This window comes from Pteronotus mesoamericanus, unplaced genomic scaffold (assembly GCF_021234165.1).
Source record: "Pteronotus mesoamericanus isolate MK-2021 breed Mesoamerican mustached bat unplaced genomic scaffold, CSHL_Meso_final contig_130, whole genome shotgun sequence".
Classification (NCBI taxonomy): Eukaryota; Metazoa; Chordata; class Mammalia; order Chiroptera; family Mormoopidae; genus Pteronotus; species Pteronotus mesoamericanus.
Window position 1 is genome coordinate 11,574,619 of NW_026555060.1, and position 22,668 is coordinate 11,597,286.

Genomic DNA, 22,668 nt, shown 5'->3' on the forward strand with positions numbered 1-22,668 from the left:
CAGAATAAGTGAGCAAGCCTTGCATGCCCTTATCCAATTTTTCTTGACTGTATTTGTGAAACTTTTTCCTTCAACTCTTATATTTCTGGAACTGAAAACCAAGCAGCATGATAAGCTTGATGTTAAAAGTGCCTATATTGTGTTCCTGCTTTCAACTCTCTTCCAAACCCTTGCTTCCAAAGAGAGCTCAATAGCTGGGTCAATATGCACATAAAGTCACATATCTAAGATTAAAAATGTAGGTCTCAAGTTAACAATTAAATCTTCCTTCTAAAATACAATTGCTTTTATTTAATTGTTATATTTAATTCAATTTAAAATAAAATAGAAAGAAACCATGGTTCTGAAATAAAGAAGTAGGTTACAACTCTTGCCTCATTTTTGCCACTTCAGGGAATACACCCTGATCTGTAGCAATATAGAACTGATTGCAATTTCCTGTATACACTGTGTGCTTTATGCTTCTGTATCCTCTCAGATTATGCCTTCCTTCTCTGAAATTTGCTTTTCCTCAACTAATTCCTTCTTGACCTTCAAATCTCAGATTAAGTAAGTCATTTGCTCTGAAGAGCCTGGTTCAAATGGAGTGGCCTTTGTCCTCTTCTCCACAACACCCTACTCAACTTTTCATCCTAGTCTTTTCCACAAACTGTACACTCCATGCTGCCTGGGACCATACTTTATTTGATTTTAAATGTGCAGCCCTTCTCAGAAGGTCTATGGCAAGTCAATCTCTCAATATACATCGGTTTCCCAGTATTTATAGGTAAACACATGCAGGTATGCATGTCACAGAGAATGAGTAGAGAGAAGTCAATGACTGATCACGTAGTAGTAATGGTGGGCAGGCAGGAAAAGATACACAGAAGTGACACCAAACAGGATTCTGAAACTGAAGAGGCCATGCCACATAAAGGGCTGAGTTGAAGGAAGCTTGAGGGAAGAACATCTCAGCCAGGGAAAGGGAATGGAAAGGAAGAAAAGAAGGAAGGGAGGGAGGGGAGGTAGGTTGAGAAGTATTAAGCAAGAGGTAAAGAAGTATACAGGAGATTTAAGGCAATGCAGAATGACAGGAACTGTGGAAAACGGGAAGGTACATGACTCATTTAAAGAAGGGAGCCATTATCAGGCTTTTATAGAATTTTTTCACATAGGAATTGGGGGCCTAATATTATCATAGCTTCTTTTTTAACAGAAGCTCCTAATAGGATATAAAATCTCCCAGTTTTTAGATATTGCTAAGTAACTTTACGTTTTCACTCAAGCTAGAAAGACACATCCTTGGGCTGAATTTGTTTAATGACTTCTGTTTTATGTCCATAGCAAGACGCATGTAAACTGTCGAAAACAAGCTGTCTTGACTCACCAGGCCAGTGGTCAGGTGGCGGTAGGGAGTGACGTAGAAGCACCTGTCTCTATCTCTGTGGCACTGATTAGTGCACAGCACTTTCTGACGAGAGTGTGTTCTCACCGCCAATGTTCACTAACAGTGTGAGACCACTGCTGACTGTGGGCAACCCTGGGGAATTTCACACTCCTGAGTGAAATGGAAAAATCTGGAAAACCCCCTCCAGATAATTTAATTTCACACTCTAAATAAATCACCAGAGAGAAGGTAAAGGGGAGGAACAACAAAAGGTTCAAGGGCAGAAATTTGGGGAATACCTACCTTCTGGGCACTTGAAGACAAGAAAAGGAAGGAGGTAGAACAAGAAAAACAGGAGAGTCTGCCATGGAAACTAAGGGAACAAAGCCAGTGAGGTCATTTATTACAATTATTCCCAGGTTATTTAGTACATTTGTTTTTATTAATAAAAATGACATGAGAAGTAATTTTAGTGACTATTAAATTATTCAGCATTTTTTTTGCATGTATGTTCAATATTTAACATTCCCAAACAAATAATACACTATGAGAAAAGAGATCCGAGGTTAGTTTCACATCTGCTTTACTTTAACCTTTCTACACAGGAAAGACAGTCCTGATGACTTCGCCCAGTTTCTGAACTTGGAATTTTCTCACCTGGAACTGAAAAGACCTCACACATGATGAGATGAATCTTGTGGTGTCAAAAATTTGGAAACCTGGCATGGAATTTTCTTCTTAAGTTTGAAATTCACCTGAGATATATCTGCAATCAATATCCAAATATGGGGACCTGTTCAACCTCATTAGCAACCTAATGTATACAAATCAAAGCAGCAACAGGAGAGCCTGAATAGTTTGGAATAATTCTGGTGTCTAGTGCTGGCTGCTTTGCTGTTGCTTTTACTATGAAACAGGGCAGGAGGTCATACATTTGGGAGAAACCTTATGAAAAATAATTTGGCAGTGCATTTCAAAAACCACAGAATGTCCTGGCTCTGTAGTTTTGGGAACTGAATTTGAAATCTAAAAAATAAGAAAAAAAAAAAAAACCCCTGCATGTATAAGGATTTTTGTGTCATCTGTATTTACAAACTATTTTATACCTTAAAGAGCTATGAATTAGTTCGGTAGGTTATTGAGGTTGGTGTCCTTAGAAGCAGAGACAGAGGTGGGGGTGGTTGTGCACTGATTTAGGGAAAGTGCTTTCTGGTAAGACCTGCAAGGGAGTGAGAGACCCAGAGGGGTTGCTGAGGAAGAAGCCAGGTAAAAATGTGGGTTCAGCTGAAGTCTAGCCTCAGCCTGAGTCCGTGAGGAGCTCTGAAGTGTGAACAGCCTCACAGACTGAACCCACCTTGAGCAAGGGTCTGGCATTGGCTACACTTCATCTCAGGGCTGGGCGGGGGCCCTGCATTTCCAGATGAGGCAGCTCTGTCACTCAGGGGCAGGGTGTGACTCACAGTACCTGGGGATGGACGCACTGGCCTAGTGCCATCTGGACATGGGCGAGCACCTGTGTCTTCTCCAGGTTGGAGAACATGATTGATATGTTGAATCCAGCTCAATTATAAAATCTAGTACTTATACAGGGCAGAACTCCTGGACTGTAATCCTATTTCTTTTCTCAGCCTAATCCTATTTCTTTTTCCTCTACAAAGAGCACGCCCCTTTATCTGCAAATGGCTTCTTTCAGGGGGAGCTGCTAAATTATGTCTCCGTACTCCTCATCCCCTTCTCTCCATCCAACTTTCTACCACCACTCTGGCCTTAAATGACTAACTGAAAAAATGGATTGGGGGCAGGAGTAAGGGGAAGGAGACTTTGGTAGGTGAAAGGCAGAAGCGTGGCTTCTAGTGGCTCAAAAGTTGGGAAAATGAGTGTGTTTTTCTTATTCGTGCCAGCCCAGTCCATCACAGTAACAGAACGTGTGAGTCGGGAGCTCGCCAGGCCTCCTGCGGCCCTGCTCTGCTCCACGCTGCTCTGCCGTGCTCTGGTTCAGGCGGGGCAGTGTGGGCCTTTGACTCCAAAAATGTGCTTCTCTACACAACCTTTTGAATTGATACAGGTAGTGGAGAATCTGGCTGCTCTTTTCCATGGTCTCCTTAGCTTTGGATTCCACTTCTTGTCTTTTTGTTTATCTTCCAGAGAATTTTAAAGAAAGATTGGGAGGTACCTCAAAGCTGTCAGGAATAGCCAGTCTTCTGCCAAGTTAATCCAGAAGAGTTTTTAAAGGGGGTGGGGAAAGTATTTGCACATTTGAGTACTTCTTTTGAGAACTCTTTAAATTTGATGTGTTTTTACTCAAGACTTTCTGTTTAGACCAGATATCCTTATTTCTACACACATTTTAGAAATAAATGATAAATATGCAAATTCAAAAGTAATAAATGAAAAGCACTGAGGCTTTTCCACCTGAAGCCTTAAAAATATTAAAGAGACAAGGCGACCTAATGGGGATGACAAAGATGCATAGAAATTCAGGAAGGACAGACGTGGTCAAGCAGTTAGGTCTGTAATTCAAACCCCTATTCTATCACTGAATATCTGTGACTTTGGATAAGCACTTTCTCTTTCCAAGGCTCTGTTTCTTCAGCTACATAGTGGGAATGATAATTTTCTTCCTCCCTTGGTTAGCAGGGTGGTGGTGAGGGCTGGGGCCGTTTATTCTGCAGGCTCTGAAGTCAGCATGCCTGGCTTTCCACGCTGGCTTCACCACACTCTAGCTGCATGACCTTTGGCACAGAAGCCCCACTATACCTCAGCTTCCTTTCTTGAAAAATGAGCGTAATAAGAGTACTTATCTTCTAGGGGGTGATTTGAGGATTAAATTAATTAATACCACTCAAATGCTTAGAAGAATACTTGGTACATAGCAAGCATTAAAACAACATTGGCTGCTAATTTGTTAAATATTGCTATGATTTTTAAATTACATAATACATATAAAGAAAATAAGTGTTCAATAAATTCTGTAACTAGGAGTTGGTTGGTCTGTATGTATTTCACAGCAAGGGGTATATTCTGTATAAACACCGACTAAGTTTTTCTAGTTTGATGTCATCATCATTTTGAGCAAATGAATCTCACGAAACATGACAAGGTAATGGAAGCTTTGTATGTCAAATATTGACAGATCTCTTGAAGTTTGTATTATTCATATAGTGTACCTTCTTTCTTTACTTCTTTTCCAAGGAATATAAAATAGTCTCTTAGCATGACGGACCCCACTGACAACGCTGACAGCTAAGCAGTCAGTAAGGAAGAGGCTGCAATGAAACTAGCCCTCCTCTCCAGCACTGACAATAAAGGATGGAAAGGAGGGGAAGGGAGGAGGGAGGATGGGAGGAGAGAGAGGGAAACTGTGATAGTGAACAAATAGGACATAAACAAAATAAAATGGTTTCATAAAAATGTCAGTCTATAGCTTGGAAACTGAAGCCTAGATGTAATCTCCAATTGATCTTAGAAATTAGTCACCGCTGATTCCAGGATGACTTTGGCGAAGGGGATTAGAAAACCACCTCACTTCTAGGCAACTACACATCACCTAGAAGTTTTCTTCTTGCTAATTTCATGACTTAAAGCAAAACCTCAAAACCATTTACAAAGATATTGTAAACACATTTTAATTAAGTGTTGAAATATGTCTTCAGGGTAATGATAATATTACAGGTGTTTCTCCTCGAAAGTGATGCGTGTTTCCTTAGAGACTTTGTGCTGTACAAAACCAGGTCCTAGGAGTTTATGAAGGAATAAAGTTGCAGCAGGCCACTCAAAACTATGCAACTTTGTAACCAGAGCACCATAAAAACAAAAATTGTTTCCTGGAACAATAACTTCCAGAGCCCAGTAAGGAAGCTCTCAGAGACTAGAAAATGCCACAGCAGAACAAGAGGGGCCAGGCTGGCAAGGCGTACAGCAGGGCGGAGCTGGCGCAGCCAGGACAGCGCAGGTAGCGGAAGCGTGGGCTGCGGTGAAGGCAGGCACTGCGGCCGGCTTCTCGAGGAGGCTGCCCAGAGGCCAGCAATGTTTATCTTCTTAAAAAGGCAGTTTATAGGGTCCCAGTGCTAGTGCGGTAATCAAGCTGTTTTCTTTTTCCTTTTCTACTAAAGGTTATAATTTGCTGCCGTAACGTGCCCCTGGCCTAGAAAAAGATCATGAACCAATGCAATTTCCTGGTCCTCCAAACCTCAGGTTTATTGATCAGCTGCACGTGAGCTCATTTGCATTGTAGGTTCTCTAATACTGCCAAAACGGCATTAAGAAATTTTATACATTAGAATAATTACATAGCAACTTACTAAGGAACACGTTGCTTTTGACGACCTGAAAGAGAGTTATAATTTGATTAAAGTGTTTAGGATCCTTGAGGAAACTGAGAAATGTGCAAAGGGGTGAGGTAGATGGAGCCAAAATAATATTAGGAAGGATTAATAGTCAGATAAGGGCTAATGCATTCCTGGCGTACTCTAAGTGCTTTGTGTGGACTAACCCACTTAGTCCTCCCAGCAATCCTTATAAGGTAGGTTGTTACCACCTCACTTTTACAGATGAGGGAGCTGATGCACAGAAAGGTTAGATGACTCCTCCTGTAAGTGGTAAGGGGGGACTGGAACCCCAGCCTTCTGCTCCAAGCCTCCTGCTGCTGGGCAGCCCTGCTGCCTGCAGGCTCCTGCTAAAGCCCTGCATCAGACCGACTGACGCTCCCCCAGGCATGGGCAGCTGTGAGAAAGTTTTCTGTTAACCTGAAGCCAGGAAGGAGGGAACACATGCTGGACAGACAGACAGACACCACAGCTCCCTGCCGCGTTGCTTGCATGCAGTCATCAACCATTTCTAGATCCTCACAGACACCGGGCCCCAACATCCGATACTCTTTCATGCTTTCATACCAGCTCTGGCTCCTGGGAGGAAGAGAGTGTAGAGTTATTGTGGCTTAAAAAAAAAGTGTAGATACTGGGTGACAGTCTGACTGTTCCTCTAAAATACAAAGGATCCTTGGTGATCCCAATGTCCTTCATTAGCATTTTCCCAATTTCCTTCTCTCCTAGGGAGCTGGCAGGACGGGGCGGGGTAGGGGCGCAGTAATTAAATCAATAGACTGAAGCAGAAGGAGGGACTGTTGAGGAGAGAGGCCTGGGATCTGAGGCCCTAGGTTTGGGAGGGGCTCCAAGGAACCAGGAGTGTCAGGTTGGCGCTTCCGGGCCTCAGCTCCAGTGACAGGATGGGGAGCCTGAGGGACAAAGTGGCCTGGGGGACTTTGGACTTAACATTCACAGATCTCTGTTTGCTCCTTTTACCCCCAGCCTGTTTCCAGCTGTTTCCAACTTCAAAAGGATTAAAGGATGGAGGAGTTGGAGAGTAGGAGGGTCCTTACGGCTGATCCCAAGGTTTAGGAGCCAGAGGAAGAAGGAAGCCTTAATCCCAAGAAACAGGTGGATAGAGTAGAAATCAAAGCAATGGGACAAACCCAAGAATTCTTGGAAACAGAGAATTAATTAGTCCAAGGCCAAGTAGCAGCCCAGGGGACAGCCATCTGGAGGCCAAACCCTATGCTACTCCACTCCATCCTGGGAGTTGGCAGGGTCGGGCGGGGGGCGGGGGAGGGCTTTTCTAGGAACTTCTCACTAGGTCCTGGGAGCCAGTGGTCCCTGTTTCCATTGTGTGGGAAGCATGGGAAGACCACAGGTGCCTAGGGGCCTTTGCCTGGAGAACAGAGATTCTGGAATCCCATGTTAGAACTGGAAGGCCTTTCCCAGAAGAAATACGAGGGTATATAAGCACACACACACAAAAAAAGTGACAAAACAGGAATATTCAGGGCACAACTTTAAGCTCAATGCAGTTAAATAATGAGGCAAAAGGAAAAAGGGTGTAGCAGGACAGACTGGAACCCACATTTATCCGAAGTGATTTTAAGCTACTAGCGATGGTGTTTGACCATGAATCCAGGACTGGTCCACGTTACTAGGCTGGAAGATGGGAGGCAGGAAGAAACAGCCACTGTCTGAGATGGGAGACGGCGGGCGTTGTGGTAACGGGAGCCAGCACAGGGGTGGGCGGCCTGCGTCTGTGTCTCCACAGTTGCGCCCTGCTGACCACGAGCATCAGACGCACCGGCGTTCTCGTCCACAGGGCATGCTCCTGGGCTCCTGTCCAGGCCCACGAGCCCAGGACTCCTGGTGGCAAGGAATCTGCATTTCAACAAATATTCTAAAACTTTAACATTCTTCTACATATTAGTACTGGAGCACCACTGGTTTAGGTTTTATTATTTGTTATCTATAAATTTGGGTGCTTAGATGAGAAATGAGAAGAACGATTCAGTTATTTTCCAGAACTATGAAGACTGAGAATCCAGGAACATGCCATAGTGTTATCATTAAATAAACCTCGTTACATTGCCAGTGCCCCTAACACTCTTAATCATTCCCTGGGTGCATAGTAATTAGGCACAAATGGGAATCTCGTTCCCTAAATGATTGTGATTTGTAGGACTTCAGACATTTCCATTCTCACATTTTTGCAGTCATCGGGGTGGGGAGAGGTATGAGCTGGGAAGGGTGTTAAAGGGATACAGCTGAAGAACACACTAACTCTTACCAGCATGGGACCCGCAAGGCTAGGGTGCTGTTTCCAACAGCTGAGATACTGGAGAAATGAGAAGTTGTAACTAAGCTCTTCATTTCCTGGATAGAAGATGGAGCCAGCCACCACTCTGGGCTTTCCTCTCCCACGTGAGGATCGTCGTTAAGCTCCCACTCCTTGGTTCTTTCCCGGACGCCCAACACTCTGATCCTTGAGCTTTTCAGGGCCTTGCTATTCCCTTCCCATGGCCTCCCTGGGTGGGAGGGTGGTTGGCTCACCCGTTGCGCGCAGTACAGCACTTCCAGCGTGTCACAGCCCGCAACGGAAAAGCCAGACACTGTCTGGCCCAGACCTCTCATTTTCCTGGTGAGAAATGAGGCTCTGAGAACTGAAAAGCCTTACTAGAGGGCAGCTTTATATCTTGAACTTGAGTTTCCTAACACCTGACACACTGCTGCTTCTTTTCCATAATGTGCCTGGCTTGGTTTAGCTCTGGCTGGACAGAAGGTGAGCAGGTGACTGAGGGGAATTGGACACCAGGTTCAGCTTCCTGATCTTGTCCACTCTCCCTGTCTCCAGATCACTCCTAGGATCACCTCATTTTACTAGCCTTTTAAAATCACGGCTCACTTAGAATCGGTATTGGCAGTGGGACCTTAATCAGTATTGGCTTGCGAAAACAGCGTGGCATACTCTCCATTGACCGATTAGGGAGCATCACTTTTTTGACTCCCACTTATTTTCTAGCAAATGTTCTTTTCCACCGTGTCGAAAGAGACCAACATTAAATTCTAACTTTGCTTGTGGTAACTTTGAAAAGCTGAGGTAATGCAGCTTGGAAATAAAGCAAGGTTCTGGGGACAGAAGGTACTGCACACAGTCCAGTGCTATTGAATTTCCATGTGCTTACATCATTGGCAAGGGCTGGGAACTTCTGGGAGCTTAGACTTGGTCCTTGCCCATAAGGGCTATTTCCAGAGAAGTTTATAGGTTGTACAGGAGTGTCCTCAAGTCTATCAGAACATATGTATTTATGAATAGTTATGCTGTCCCTGGCTGGGTGGCTCGGTTGGAGCATCTTCCTGTACACCACAGGTTGTGGGTTGCATCCCCAGTCGGGGCACATACATCAGTTATAGGTTCAATCCCCAGTCAGGGCATGAATGAGAGGCAACCAATTGATGCTTCTTTCTCACATTGATATTTCTCTTTCTTCCTTCCTCTCTAAAGAATCAATGAACATATCCTTGGGTGAGTATTTTAAAAAATGTTATAAAAAGAATAGTCATGCCATGTAAGAGTCTGATTGAGAAGTTTAGGGGGAAAATAGTCAAAACCCTTTTTACTTTTCCACCCAATTGCCAGACAGCATAAGAAACCATGCGGGCATATGTTTTTAAAAGGCACACCTACTTTTCTCTATAGGTGACCTTCATTTCAGCCTAAGTAGATGTCAAGATGTCTGTTGAAACAGGTCTTCTCCAAGGGTTTATCCTCAGCCTCAAAAACTCCCATAGACATCACACGAGTGTGCTTAGCTCCTGTCAAGCGGTGCTCAATTGCTCTATAGGGGAAAGAGAGGCCTTTGAGTGCCCGTGGTTCCAGCCAAGAACTTGCAATTTGGCAAGCTTACCAGGGCAGCCTACTAGACAATTCTTCTGAAAGTTGTCCTGGAATGGTGAAAGCTTTCACTCTAAAGACCTTATCCAAGAAATCCCCCAAGACCCCATACCATCATGAACTCTACATTTTTCTTTTTGGAGCAGATAAATGATCCTGTCAAGAATAGACCCCATGGTTGCAAAGAGAAGAGAATGACATTTTTAGTAGGAATTCAGTCATCACTTCGCTCCCCTGCAAGAATGAAGAGGGGAAAAGGTGTTAGTGGCATCTAACCAAATATAATAGCTTCAGCTATGTGAAACTCTTTATACATCTTGGAATTTTTGAAGCTAAAGTTTTCCATGCCAAGATACACTTAGGCAACACAGCCTGAGAAAACAAAGTTTTAAATAAAGCATTCTGACATCTCTTTCTAATGACACATGCAATTTTGTAATCTACCAAGCTTACGTCTTTCCTTCCAGCTTGAGAGAGTGCAGCACCATAGGCGCCTGGCTCCAAACCAGGAAGAAAGTTGGGCTTGGCCTCACCCCTAGATTCTCTGTGGCAGCTGATCCAAAAGGCCTAGACACAGACAGAGAATTAATACATCACCCCTTAAGCTTAGAGGTTTGGGGGACCTGTTCTTGTTCCCTTGGTTTCTAAATATAATTATGTGTAAAGACTTGAGCTGGGAACGAGCAGTGCTGATGTGAAGTCCTTTTGGACCCAGATGAATGTGGGATGAGCTCTCCTTCACGCTTCAGAAGCCCAGAGCCACCTTTCCGTAGGCTGATCACAGTAAGATCTCCATTTTACCTCTGAGAGCCAACCTCAAAGTTGATATGATTTTCTGCAGTTTAAACATTCTAATTAAATACCTGGATTTATTTTTTGGAAGAAAGAAAAAAGATCATTTATTTTGGTCATATAAATAACCAGATCTTTGGCCTGTATTAAAAAACTGCTGGTCTCCCAAGCTCTGTTTGAAATTCACAACATGGGAATTTACAGAATTTTCATGAAAGCAATTGAAATTACAGCGTCTCCGTGAACTCCCAGGGTGTACTTCTATTAACAAAAGATGTTTTGCTTTACTCACACCTGCTCAGTTCTCCGTGGGGGCTCAAGCGATACACATTCCAATAGAGCAGCGTCAATGAAATCAAATAAAAATTAAGTTCCAAAGAATGGAATCTAGACTTTTACCATGCAAAGTGCACTTGAAAAGGAGCTGAGCTCTTGGAACTGACTTTTTTTAGTAGAAAATTGTTACAGAAAAATAGATTTTTTTCAACCATAAATCATACAGATTTGACTTTGTTGAATTCTCTATCCAACAACTTGAACACATCTTCCCCCTGTTTTTACGTTGCATATGGATGTGTGGAGAGGAGGGAAAGAAATGGATGGAGAACATTTAGAAGAGGTAGGAGAAAGGGATAAAGGAGCTAGCAAAACAGCGATTTCTTTTTTCTCGTTGCCTATTACTAGAAAAGGTTAGGGAGCTCTCCCAAAGTCTGCTTAAATTAATGTGTTTATATTCATTAGATTATGGTCTTAAGACAAGAAAACTCTTGTTTTCTTTATTCTAAATATATGAAATCCTATTTCTCTTTAGAAACCTTCTGTCTATGGAAAGATGAGGTTAGAGTTGAATTCCCTGTAATTGCCAACACTTTTGTATTTGTACACAGTATCGACATTTCTAGGGTTTTGCTGTTCTGAGAGTCACAAAACATGTCAGGAACCCTCTGTATGCAAATTATTATATAATAGCCCTTCCATCCACACACAAACTCTCAAGGATTATGCTGAATTACAAGTAAAGGCAACGTCCTTTGCATTGAAAGAGATTACTCTCTTTGGGGAACAGGAAAATGACAAATACACGAGAGACAGGACAATTTTATTTGTGAGAAAGAAAAGTTCTTTGCTACTTACATTCTGTGGCTGCTTTTGAAGGAAGGAGGATCCTAAAGAGGGCCCTTTGCTGGGTGAAATGATGGGTGTGCGGGTGGCAGACTGAGAGCTGCTGGGGAGGGGCAGGCAGCCCTGGGTGGAAAGCACCTAGCGTGTGGCGGGAGGCCCTGGACACAGGCAAGGCTGCCTCAGAGCTGCGATATGAGGAGAAGCGAGGAGAGCAAAATAAAGCTGCTCATGGCTGAAGAGATGCTCTGGGAGGGGACAGGGATGGGTATTGGGGACTTTTATTGGTTTTTCATTCATCAATTAATTCACTTTGTTCAGACATCTTTACTGAGCACTTGGTGTATAACAGGTGCTGTGCTAGATACTGGAGATAAGGCAGATAGTGAGCCTCGAGAACCTTCAGTGAAGCATCTCACTTCCTCATGGAATGGACTTTCTCTTGGAGAAGGCAGGGAAATGCTCAGAGACTTTGCCAAGACTGGCACTGGGTGAGAACACGGAGGCTGCAGGGAGGACAGCCACGCCTGCCTTACTCACACTTCAGAAGGGGTGTCCACGAAGGAAAACACCTAATGTGGTGGCTCTTCCTTGCCATAACTGACTCGGTGCCCAAGAATTGTAAGCATCTACAAGTAGGAAGGACGTGCATAGCTGCTCAGGAATGTGGAGGGAAGGGAATAGTTTGATTGGAATTGGCTTAGTCACTTCTGAACATAGTAAAGCGGTTTTATTTAGTTACTTTGTTCTTTCACCTTGGTCCCAAACAGTCTTTGGAGTTTAGACCCCCAGAGCTGGTTTTCAATGGCGATGTCTCATTGCGTTGTCCCATTGAGGTTTGTTGAAATGAGGTGTGAAGTAATTTCTTACCAATGACAAAGTTCCAAAAGTGTGCCAGTATATAGCCACCAGGGTTTTTAAAGTGAGTTTTGTGCAAGCTTGGATACTGAAAAACACCTCCTCTTTCTGAAAACCTCAGTCTTCTCCATTGCTGTGACATGTGTGACAGTCTCCTTCTGTTTGCATGAATGACCTGATGGGTGTTCCCAACTGCGTAGCTGTAACCCCACTCCTTCCTGTTCTATTCAAGAAGGAAATGGAAATGAACAAGACTAAGTATACATGGCCTTTCTAGACACATGATCCATATGTATGTTCTCACTGGTGACCAAATTCTCAAGTCTTGATGTCAGCCGGTTCTTCAAAGTGGGTCAAAACTAATTTATAATGGGATATTATTATAGGTGTTATTATTCCTTACGGCTAATTCTGGGCTCAGTGGAAAGACTACTGTGATTGATTGATAATGTCTGCCATGGATATGGGAAAGAATGTGGCAATGCATTGCCACATATTTGCCATTTCTAAGTTACATGATTTCTATGAGTTCTTTGGTGTTATAGCCCTGTAGTTTGCTTTTGTTGTAGTCATCTATCTGTAAGGTTGCATCTTATATAGTTTTGATTCACTTATATCTCCTAACCTGATCAGGTCTTGCACTGAAGGAGACTCAATGGATGTTCTTAGAATTTGATTGACTTTATGTATGATTTAGCTGAGAGCTCCTAATCTGTGTGCTGTCTTAACAGGTATTGTCCAAAGAGTGACACGTGTGGCAACCTGTGTCCATACAACACTCAACAAAACATAGGTGAACAAAATAGTTTTCTCATTAATTGTACTATAAAATAGAATACACTTTGAGCACTAATAAAACTATATTCAACCAGAAATTTCCAGGGATGTTACTGATAGTTTTTCAGAACCAATGCTTTGGGATCCCATCTAGCATACATGTCTACTTTCCTGACTCTGAACACAGCCAAAGGACAACATGCAAACTGTGGGAGCATCTCATGGTTCTGTTCTAATGATCATTTGAATGCAGAAGATTGGGTCAAAACTGTGTGGACTTAAGACAGCCACTAGAAGTTGCTCTATAAACAAACAAACAAACAAATAAATAACCCAGGCTCTCAAAGTATTTTGTTGATAGTGACTTCTTATGAAAAGACTAGGTAAAGAAAATAAAATCCAATAACTGAATGTTCCGGTAGGCCTGGGACAGATAATTCTAGGTTTTTCTATGTCTAGTTGCCCAAACATGGATAAGAGATTAAGATCCTAAAATTACTGAATGTCAGCTATAACATTATATTGTGGCTTTCAAGTACTAAGCCCGGGTGGATCCATTGAAAAAGCCTGCTTGTATTTCTGGCTTCTTGACTCTTTGTTCTTTCAGCATTAGGAAATAGTTAGTAGCCACCTTGAATTAGACACCACCACCTATCCAATGAACTTCTCACCTTCCCCCCGCCCGGCATGAAGAACACTACGGAGCAAGCAAATAAATGAAAATAATTCCTACTGCAAGATGCTGGAATGAAATTCTTTTTCTTTGTACTTAATGCAAAGGTTGAAAGCATTGAAGGTTTTGGAGCTAGACTGCCTAGGCTTAAATTCCAGCTCGAACATTTATAATCTGTGACCTTGGGCAAGTATTTAACCTCTGTGCTTCACTTTCCTCATCTGTAAAAAGACACCAATATTCAGAAAATCATGCATATTCTGGTACATGGACAGGGTACCTCTAAAGTCATTACAAGGCATGGCTGGAGTACCATGTCATCTGATATAAAGTCATTAAAATTGTCTTTATGTTTTTCTTTCTTAATCAAGTAATTATAGTTACTTTCTTTCTGAATATCAGCTTGCTACTGTCATGCATAGCTCTACCTTGTAGCACTGCTCTTTATATAAGAGCGAGGTCTGGTTCTGCTCTGTGCATACCTGGGGAAGGTCAGTTCTAAGTATACATGGCCTTTCTAGACACATGATCCATACGTATGTTCTCGCTGGTGACCAAATTCTCAAGTCTTAATGTCAGCCGGTTCTTCAAAGTGGGTCAAAACTAATTTATTATGGGAGAAAAGATGATGGGGTCTGGGGTCCGTTCCTGGAGGTAGTGTGAACCTGGCCTGAGGCCTGGTACCAGGCAGAGATTCAGGGCAGCGCTGAAGCAGTGTCACAAAGGGATAAGCAAGCAGCGGAGCTAAGGAAGGAAGCCAGAGGTCAGCCTGTTGGGAGCAGGGCTGGACCATAGGTCAGAGGGACAGGAAACAGGTCTAGGGCCGTGACCTGGGACAATCAGGACCAGGTGGGGAAAGGAAGTGGTCAGCAGGACAAACTGAGACGAATATTTCAGGATACAGTCTGGGAGCAGAGAGGAGAGTGGTACCTTTTGAATAGGTGAGAACAGTGTGATGTGGAGATGGGCCTGCTAGTTTAAATGCTTTGCAAATGACTTTGCTTCAGGTCTTCAGAACTGCAGTCTTTATACCATTTAATAATCTGAGTTAGTAGGGCACTTTCATTTCTTCAGAAACTTCACACAGACCTTTAGAAGTATGAGACTGAAGTGAGCAGGCCCAGAACTTAAACCCCAGCCCCCTCCCTTCTCTAGGCTTCTGTGCCTCAGCTAAGGATACCTCTGGGGAAAAAACTCCTTTAAGATAAAATAATGCTCATAAGATACATGAGGAAAACTGGTGGGCATCGCATAGCTGAGCGACCGAAGTACACTGTATGTCACAAGTGCACAGTTGCTGCAGCTGCACAGGCCAAACTCATGCCAATCTAGGGTCTTTAATCCTGTCCTTACCCCTGTGCCCTCTGTAGTCAGCATCACTCTGTCTTCTAAACCACTCATGGAAGGAGTAGTCATGGCAACAGCTACATCCAAGTATTGACTTTTAGTATGTGCCAAATCCTTTATACATCACAGGCGATTTAATCGTGGCAACAATCCCAAGGGGAGGTATTATTATTATCCCCATTTTATGGATGAGGAAACTGAGGCAACCAAAGATTAAGCAACTTGCATGAGGTCACTTAGCTGGCAAGCGGCAGACCTGGGAATTAAATCCAGGTCTGTTGGACATCAAAGCCCAGGCTTTTCACCACTCTGCTGAGGTTCTAATAAGAATGAATTACAGCTACCGATGGATTAATTACGGCAGTGAGCATAAGTTTTAGGCAAGCTGTTACTACACTCAGGATTTATGTTTTAAGATATTTTTTCTTCAATTCTGCAGCAAAAGTTTGGGTCCAAATTAAGGGGCCCAGAGGCAGCAGGAAGAAGAGGGCTGGGTTTTGAAGTGGGTGAACTTGTTCAGAGCCAAGCGTGCTTCAATTGGATTGGTGATTCTTTTAGTCTGACCGGGTGGGTGAGCCGAATAGGTCGGCAGGCTCTGCCCAAATGCTTCCAGGAGGAGGACCAGCTCAGGGCTGCCTGGGCTCCCCGCCAAACCTATTTTCAGAACCTGCATATATTTGGCCAACTTTCTTATCAACTTGCCCTGTAACCCAGAACCCCCTGAGACCTAAGATAGAAGCGTGCTTGGCTGCTTTTCCTCCCGCTGTCCCTCCTCTGTCCTCCTCCTGAACCTTTCCCCTTCCTCCGGCCCATGGGATGCTGCTGATAGTAACGGCAAACGTACATCTTATTTACTAACCAAACACTTCACATAGCTCAACTCAGTCCATTCTATTTTCCTGAGCATTTTAGAATATTTTTTCTAAATAATTCTCTCTTTGCTCTTTCTACAGTTCATTCATAGGCTCCTTACATTATTTCTTACTCCTGATAGCAACGTTTCCACAACAAAGCGTGTCACCAGAACACGTTCTCTTTGTCAGCAGAGGTGCAGTGTTGAGATCCCGTCCAAATTCTTCCATCACTATCATCCCTACCCTGTCCCTCTGTCCTCCCTCTCACCTCCCGAGCGCTCTGCTCAGGAGCATTTGCAGCACTTTCCAGGCCTTTCCAGGTGCTTGCCTGTGAATTTACTTGTATTTTCTCCCACCACCCTTCTTTTCTCTCACATTTGCAGAGTGGTGACTGTCCCTCAAAATTGGCTCCAAATATTGTTTCTTCTATTTATTTATCTTTAAGGAGTAAGGTCATCAGCCTGGCAACCTGATGCTGGCCACATATACGGTCTGCTCTCGCTTCTCCCTGGCTCTGCGGTGGACCGACGTAAATTGGGAACGAACGTAAAATGGTGATGGTTGCCCCACACACCCCATCACTCCCCTCACACTGAGGAAGGTCTGTGGGCCACATTGAGGCTGCTTGCCTTCTCTTCCATCCCTTCCCTTCCATCCCCTCTGAGAAAAAAGAAAAGCATGCAACAGAGATCCATGGACCTTGCAGGGCCAAAGGACAAAAACAAATATCTTTACAACACATCATAAGTCACCAGGAAATGTGTGCCATCATTTCCATGGTTTTGATAAATATGAGGTGTGCCGAAATTAAACATCATAAATTTGGGAGCTGAGAGGAGATGACTTGGATTTAATAGAACAAACTGCTATATGAAATCTGTCTTCTTAAAGTTAATTAAAGGAAGTGGAAATGGTCATCTATTAACAGAATCTAGCCCTCCAAGGAATAGTTTCTGAATACAAATGCACACACACATTTGCCCATACATGTGGGCATTATGTGTGTAGGTAATAGTGTGTCTGTATTTATATACAAATTCTTCTGATTTAAATAATGAGGCCCAAAAGGATTTTATTCTGATTTGTGAATTTATTCAAAGAACATTATGTAGATATAGAATCAAATAATATTTCATTGTATGGTTAATGCATACTGTTATTATAAAGAATAAAATTTTATACAGTTTATTTTCTATGTCAAAACATGTTATATATTCCACGCTCCTCTGTACAATCTATTTTAAAAGGTCACTACCTAAAAACATTAATGAATCCTGTATAGACTTCTCTTTCTCAAGTCACTGGTATCTTTAAAAAAATCAAATGTAATGAGGTTGTATTTTTAATATTAAAAATTAAAAAATAAAGGATATAAACTCAAAGACAGAGATAGTTACCCATGTTGTGTCAAAATATTTTGGAAAAAATAAGTCAGCTTTTGCATACAGGCTGCCGTGAGTTCTGCAGTTATGTTAAACTCTTTATTCTTTATATTCAAGCTCACCAACTGAATGGGTCCCCACAGACACTACTTACCCCTATGGCTTTAGGAGAGCCGGGGCTGTGAGTCCACACTCCTCTGAGTAGCCTTTTAGAGAGCCTACTCCCTGGGGTGCATGAGGTCAAAAAAAACAAACAAAAAAAAAAAACAAAGAAAGAAAAGAAAAGAAAAGTGTGAAGAGAGAGGAGGAAAAGAAACTTCTTTAACTGAGTTGCCTAAACCAACGATGGCTTTTGAACTGCACCCAAGAGTTAGCAAATCAAATCACTGACACTAGACTAGAATGTTATCGGTAGTGTTAATGTGGGTCTTCCTTGATAGAAGCTATATAGAAAAGCTTATCTGCTTTTATCTGCTTATCTGTTTATCTGCCTGTTTACAAAATCAGATGGAAGACTTTGAGGAACGAAGGCATTGTCTTGAATGGTACAAGGGCACAGTGTTGTCTGTCGATGTGGTAGCTGCATTTTCACGTATGGGTGGTGGCAGCACAAACCGAAACAACTGGTTTGAAAAGCATTTTGGCAATACGTAGTAAGAGTCATAACACTTTTCATCTGTCCTTTGACACACAGATTAGTCTTCTAAGAATTTATCCTAAGGGAATGGAAAAACCAATGCACAGTTTGCATTGCATCATCATTTTCAAAGGTAAAATCTAGGCCATAAACTAAAACACCAACAATAAAGAAATGGTTAAGTAAGTGAAGTACTATAGTTGTATGGACTACAGTGCAGCCATTTAAAATGTAGGCTGTGTAGTAAAACCCTAAATGAAGCTGAAGATATGGGTAGTTTTTAAGGTATTGGCCCCGACCTTGGAACCATGATACTCTGTTATGCTGGAGCTAGAACTCCGCCAGCTAAATTTGTTTTGCCTGCTGGCTGCCTATTAGACTCCAGGGGGGATTGGAGGCAGGAGTGGGGAGAAGGGCAGGCCCCTTCCTGTGTGCTTCCCGTCTCATTGGTTACCTCACGACAGCCCTTCACTCTGAACAGGGGCAGTTGATTGCACCAGCGTTTAGTTCCAGTCTCAGCTTTTGGACTCACACCCGGAAGCTACCTCATCCCCTCTCCCCGAAGAGCTATCAGCCTCACCCTGGTGGTGTCCCCTCCCAGAGGTGCGCAGCCCCTTCCACACCCAAGCCTCTAGTCCTGCGTACCTGGACCTTTTCCTTCTGTTCCTCTAGCCTAGGAGTAGTAACTGCCTCCTGCGCTTATTATGTCTGTTTTACTTCAAGGTCTCCTTTATACCTGTTCCGTTCTCTAACACCTGTTTAACCAATTTCTTACTTTAAATTCTCTCTGCTAAATAGTGTTGTTTCTATTTTTCTGGCTGGTTAAAAAATCAGCGAGTAAAATTGTATGTATATGAGTACCACCATATGAAACTATGTAAAAAGTGACGTATGAAGAAAAGGACTGGAAGGAAATGTACCAAAATTTCCATGCAGGTGGTTTCATACACTGAGTTGGTCTAATGAGTGATTTTTTTCCCTCCCTTCATCCCTACTTTCTAGATTTCCTGGTAATGTGGTTACATTACTATTATATAAAATATACATTTATATATTTTAAAAAGGGAGGATTTGATTCCCAGTAAAAGAGCATGTAGCCTGCAGAGAGCTGGGCCTGGAAACCCAGACAAATCATGATCTGGGTAATGGAAAGTGATGGCAAATGTGATCACAGTTCCACGGCGGCATCTTCTGAAAAAGAGGAGCAGCCCGAGGAGACTGGAGTGAAACAAGTGATGTCCCAGCTCTCCAAGAGGAGAAAAGGACAGAGCTCAGAAAGGATCCACGGAGAAGGCGAATGTGACTTGCCAGCAAATTCTACAAGTCTGTTACACCAACGACTTAAGAAGACTGGGAGAAAGCCTGGGTTGACAGAGATCAAATTATGCCAAATTCACTGCGTTTCCTTTTATATTGGGTCATTATATGGGTCGATTATGTGTTTTTTAATGTATTCATACAACATGCACTTATTACATAACTACTGTGTTCTAGGAACTCTGTTGGCAATGAAGATAGAAAGACGAGCTTCAAGTAGGAGAGATACCAGTAGGTATATAATGCTTAGATGCAGGCAACATATGTCATAGGAAACAAATCATTCTATTTTAAACTTAATTTTACCCAATAATATGCAAAACAGACATCTGTACTTCCTACCTGAAACTCACACATAACTGTACCCCAACCCCCATTTCTGATTGGGGATGGATTATGGGGACTGGGGATAACAAGGAGAGGGTTTGGAATAAGGCAGGGGTTGGCACGGGTGGGAATACGGGCACGTTCAGGGGTGGGGTGGGGAGGGTTAAACACCATCTGGCAGCCAAAACACATAACACTAGGCAGCATATGTTTCTCACACTGGCTCATCACAGCAGGGACCGTCAATCATCCTAAATAAGATGTCTGTTCATTCTCTCGATTTCACATGAAACTTGAGTGGTCCACATATCAGATTCTCTGAATTCTCCCTTAAATGTGCAGTGGTCAAACGCATTCACTTTCTAGTGATAAATAGAGTTAGCTATTTAACAATGAAACTCATTCCATTTTCCATATGGGCACATCTGTTTTTTTGGTATTGTGTCTGATTTGGTTGTTCTTATTGATTAAGTATACATAGGACATCAAAGGGAGGGGATACTTTGCCCATAATATGATTTTCTATTCTCAGTTCTAAACTAAAATAAATTTCTGTGTTTGCGGGTTTTTTTTTTTTGTACTCTCTGTTGTATAATCTTAGTTATTCTAAATCTCCATTATGTATAATGAAGATAGGGAGGATGAGACTAAAATCTCTTAGAGGTTAAACTAGATATAAATTTTAGTATATCTTTAATATATCTTTATACTTTCCCCCCTCTGATGATAAAGAGACTATCCTTATAAAAATTATAAGCCATTTGGAAATGAATGAAGTAGAAAAAGGAAGTTGCCCACAATTAGCAGTGGAGGGTGTTGGAAATGGAATAAGGGAGAATGTTTGGCTGAGCATGATAATTAATAAATAGTGTAATTAATAGTAATTTTACTTTTTGACGTGGCTACATTAATAGAGATGAATCAAAATGCTCTGCTTCAGGATAGGCAATACCACCCCCGAACCAAGGAAACCTTTGTAATTAAATGTGATAAACACTGTAGTGGACGATCAAGAACACTGAGCATCGGGGAAAAGTTGGAGAAGAGTGTTGTGGATTTGAGGCTTTAAACAACAACAACAATAATACAACCAATTTATTATATCCCACCGCATTTCAAAACATAGAAAGCAGCCTACTAAAATGTATGAAATATAAGAAGAGGTGAAGAGAAGGTGAAAACAAGTTGTGAACAAGGACAAGAGAATTAGGGTAGGAAAAATAGATTAACCCATGAAAAGTTCAGACCAAAATCAGTATTCATTGAAATATTATAAGAAAATATTTGTAGGAGTTCCAATGCATTTGCTGAAAATGGACCACAAGTTTGGTTCTGAGCTTTTAGGCACATATACAAAAAGAAAAAGGAAACTCTGACTACATTCTCAATTACTTTGTGACTTGACTTAACTAATTGTTTAATTATTTGGTTATTTAAAACCAATTGCCGAACTAGAGCACAACTCTTCCTGGTACCAAGACAAGAAAGAAATTTTTCTCCATGGGTCATCATAAAAAGGCACAGTGATAAATGTCTTAGTAGCACTTTAAAGTGAAAAAGACAATGGATTTTTATGAAGATGTTTCTTTTATCAGCTGTCAAAGGGGCAGGAATAAAAATACTACCACCCCATTTAGTAAAAGAAACTTGATGAAAATCAAAACTATGTGGTATGAATGTGTAACTTATCTTGGGAACAATTTTAGAGCAGTAGTTCTTAACCTCTTCTGAGTTGTAGACTACTTTGGGAAACTTTCCATGCATTTATTTTTTTAAACAAATATGTATAAAGAATCTGCTCCGTTCCACATCATGGCAGCCATGGGAATATGCTGTTTGGATCTCCTTCTGGGTCACCACCATGTTCACACCAAGGCCGTCATCCCCCGCCCCCACCCGCCTGTCCCCAGTCCCTGCCAATGACAGAGCACAGCAGAGGTGAGGGTCCTGATTTGTTCCACAGGATGCAAGAACTTTGGCTCAAGGACCTCCCTTGAACCTGTCCATAGCTTTCTTAGAACTGTGCTATGGTATGAAATTTTTTCAACCTGATCTTACTTCCTTCCCTTTCTCCATTCCTAGGGGTCAGACCTACATTGTGGTCTAACAGTTCTGCCAGCCTCCTGCTCCCACCTCTTTGTCTGTCACTAGCATTTTCCCCAATAAATCCTGGCACCTGCTTTTCTAAGGAGTTAACCCACATGCACTGAAGGTTCAAGTTACCTGGACTGCCAGGAATCCTGTTCACCTGTTGTTTACATTCTAAAGGAAACAGGCAGACTTCAAACAAGGCAACAAACATGTGACTGAGATGATTCCTACGTAGCAACAATGATTCTGAAGAAAACAGAATGGGGTTGGATACCGAAGAAGGAGGGGCAAGTCGACTTTAGATTGGCTGGTCAGGGATGGCCTCATTGATTAAGCTGATGCCTCCACGTCGGTGATATGCATGAGGGAGCCACGGGGGAAAAGGAGTTGGATGTTCAAGGACTTGAAGGTGTGTACGGGAGAGAGAGGGAGCCGAATAGTGGAGGCTGCGACCCCAGCACGGCAGGGTAGGGCTGGGCCTGGGGGTCCTGCGGAGGAGTTCAGATTTTATGCTGAGTGTGATGTGATGGGGAAATGAAAAGCATGGGTCTAATCTGAGGGGCCTTACAGGCCTCCTAAACTCTTCTATAGGCTATAGAATCAAATTGTTAATGGAAATGTACCTGTTTTAGGCAATTTTCCACAAGTATCCCTTTTCTTTTCAAAAAAATACATTTATTATTTTTGAATACGTTGCTATGTCTTTACTGTAAAAAAAGTGCTAAATATACAGAAAAATATGAAGAAGAATATAAAATTATCCCAAATCTCACTACTTAGAGACAACTAATGCTCTTTGGATGAACATTCCTCATGTTTATGCATTTCACAGATCCAAATAGGTACAAGTCCGTAACTGTTATATGTACTAGATCTATGTATTTACTATACATGCTTTTCATCACTTATCAGCATGTTTT